Below are 3,415 nucleotides of genomic sequence, written 5' to 3'. Positions count from 1 at the left end.
TCTTATTGTTGGGTGGGTCTTCATTCTGAAGGCTCCCATATATACATGTTAAATAAATTTGTATAACTTTTCTCCTATTAATCTGCTTAACTTCCTTGAGCTGAAATTTTTTTCCTGTTTTTTCACCTTGTTTTATAAAAAAAGCACAAAAGTAAAACATGCATATGTAAAAATGAGCATTTTCATACCTCATAAATCAAGGTATTTTCCATATATAACCAGAAAATGCTGTTCATATTTAATAATTCCTTAACATCAACACATAGAGTAATATTAAAACCTTATTAATTGTGTAAAGTGGAATTCTGAAAGCTTACCTTTGAATACATTTCATTTTCTCTGTTACACATTGAAGAAAGTGTGGTGTTATGGTATGTATTTGTTTTCATCCAGGGTAATGTTGGGTGTGTTAGGCCTCTGGGGAAGGCCCCTGACCTTCTGCTGCCCTCTTTCCACTCAATGTTTCCCCACCTTTTTAATTGTGGGTCTTAAAACCCTCCCATGAGAGGGTCCCACTGACTTTGTGAAGAGTTTTAGTCTTGGAAATACTCATGATATTCCCTATCTGTAGCTGTTTGTCTCAAGTTAGTTCAGAATAAACCACGAGTGTGTGGATTGCTAAAATAACTTATTTCTAAATGCTGAAAGTCAAAAATTGCAGATTTCCTTGTCTAACCAGATGCAGAAAAGCATATATTATAAAGGATCAGGACTCCAACAGGAACCAACATCACTGCCTTCTAAAATTAGTGGCCTTCCTGGCATATGAACACCCTTTGGGCCTGTGCTCCAGTGTCTCTTTGGGTTGCTCCTTGGGCTCTTTGTGAAGGATCAAGACACCCCCATAGTCTAGGCCAATGTCAGGCTCTCCAGTGTGTCCTGTTCATCACCCTCACCCTGCACTTCTATTGTTACTGTCTTTGGCTATTCCAACACTGTGCTTGCATCCTGTGGAAAGTCACATTTGGGGTCAAGTGGATGGTGTTGTTTCTACTCTTTGGTGAAAAGTATCAGGGTGCATTTGGCCTTCAAGGCAGAAGGATGAGACAGGGGTTAGATCCAGGTGCACCCAACTCTTTTTTAATTTTTTTTTTTTTTTTTTTTTTTGTGATGGAGTCTCGCTCTGTTGATCAGGCTAGAGAGTGCAGTGGCGTGATCTCAGTTCAGTGTAACATCCGCCTCCCAGGCTCAAGTGATTCTCCTGTCTCAGCCTCCTGAGTAGCTGCGATTACAGGCACACACCATGATGCCCAGCTAATTTTTGTATTTTTAGTAGAGATGGGGTTTCACCATGTTGGCCAGGCTGGTCTTCAACTCCTGACCTCAAGTGATCCACCCGCCTCAGCCTCCCAAAGTGCTGGGATTACAGGTGTGAGCCACTGCACCTGGTCAGGTGCCCCCATCTCTGCCACTGCCCTGTCTTCCCTGCTGTGAGTCACTTTGTGTGATCTGACAATCAATGACTCCACCCTTCACTGATGAAGATGCATTATCTGAGACTGGGTATGTCATCTCCACACACAGATAGGGTTTGGTCAATGATTGATGCTGCATCCTTTGGTGCCTGGATTTTGACAGTGTTTTTTAAATAAGGGTTTCTGAAGAGCAGCTTCATTGGTACCTTAAGGGAAGTGACTGAATTGTTCTATGCCATTGCATAATATATAAAAGTTACTTTTCCATGTTGCTGTTAACTTTACACTGCTGAGATAAGCAGGCTGTTGACAAGTTAGCATCAACAGCACATTATCAGAGAAAGAAAGGCTTGTATTCAGACAATTTACACAACTGTATTAGCTTCCTATGACTTAGTAAAACAATTTGAAAAAATATAGCTTTATAAAGCATAAATGAATTTGTATGTTTTAACTAAGGTACTTTCTAGTAAACAGTGCCCACACATTTTAGGAAATATTTTAGTCTTTAGAGAATAAGTAAGGCAAAAACCAGTCCAAGAGTCTAGAGCTGACCTCCCCTCATCACAAGGCCAAGTCTTTTTTTTTTGAGATGGAGTTTCACTCTTGTTGCCCATGCAGGAGTGCAATGGCGCCATCTTGGCTCACTGCAACCTCTGCCCTCCCCTGAGATTCAAGCGATTCTCCTGTCTCAGCCTCCTGACTAGCTAGGATTACAGGAGCATGCAACCACACCTGGCTAATTTTTGTATTTTTAGTAGAGATGGGGTTTCATCATATTGGTCAGGCTGGTCTCAAAGTATTGACCTCAGGTGATCTGCCTGCCTCAGCCTCCCAATGTGCTGGGATTACAGGCGTGAGCCACAGTGTCTGGCCAAGGCCAAGTCTTTTACCATTGGAGAGACACAAGTCACACACCGGGCATATGAGACGATGCTCCTCAGTGACCATGATGGATCAGGACAAAAAAGGAGAATATTTTATAACTATATTTCTAAATGTGATAAAAGAAAACATATTTCAAATCATAAACATAACCAAAATTTTTCTCTTCTTACTAATGTGACTTGTAATTCTCATACATCCCACAGTCATTTATGACTTGTGGTCATATTTACCACTACAGTATATTACACCCTTGCTGACAGCAGGTATGGCACTGGTGGTTTTGGGGAAGAAGGCACTCAGAGGTATATGAGATAACTTTTGGTATAATGAGTGAATGAAAAATTAGGGTTGAGGCCGGGCCCAGTGGCTCATGTCTGTAATCCCAGTACTTTAGGAAGCCGAGGTGGGCAGATCACGAGGTCCGGAGTTTGAGACCAGTCTGGCTAATATGGTGAAATCCCATCTCTACTAAAAAAATACGAATACTAGCTGGGTGAGGTGCGGCACGCCTGTAGTCCCAGCTACTCAGGAGGCTGAAGCAGGAGAATCGCTTGAACCTAGGAGGCGGAGGTGGCAGTGAGCTGAGACTGCGCCACTGCACTCTATCCTGGGCGACAGAATGAGACTATCAGAAAAAAAAACAAAAACCAGCAAAATTAGGGTTGGGATAAAAAAAAAGTACATAAGCATGAAAAGTAAAATTTCTTTCTTTTTTTTTTTTTTTTGGAGATGGAGTCTTGCTCTGTTGCCAGGCTGGAGTGCAGTGGTGTGATCTCTGCTCACTGCAACCTCCGTCTCCCAGGTTCAAGCGATTCTCCTGCCTCAGCCTCCTGAGAAGCTGGGACTACCGGTGCGTGCCACCATGCCCAGCTAATTTTTGTATTTTTAGTAGAGACAGGGTTTCACCATGTTGGTCAGAATGGTCTTGATCTCTTCACCTCGTGATCCGCCTGCCTTGGCCTCCCAAAGTGCTGGGATTACGGGCATGAGCCACTGTGCCCGGTGCAAAAAGTAAACTTTCCATGAGGAAAAAGATGCCTGGCATTTTATCCACATGGTAATACTGACTCACAATGTCCAAATAATAACAATGTAACATTATAAGCTTGATC

At 42.5% G+C, this 3,415-nt stretch overlaps 1 pseudogene; it reads left to right on the top strand.

Annotated features, from left to right (window-relative positions):
- On the top strand, positions 702–984 carry VN2R111P (vomeronasal 2 receptor 111 pseudogene; annotated as a pseudogene).

Source organism: Pan troglodytes, chromosome 20, assembly GCF_028858775.2.
Source record: "Pan troglodytes isolate AG18354 chromosome 20, NHGRI_mPanTro3-v2.0_pri, whole genome shotgun sequence".
In the NCBI taxonomy this organism is placed as follows: Eukaryota; Metazoa; Chordata; class Mammalia; order Primates; family Hominidae; genus Pan; species Pan troglodytes.
The sequence above is the reverse complement of the archived record's forward strand: the minus strand, read 5'-3'. Positions and strand labels throughout refer to the sequence as shown.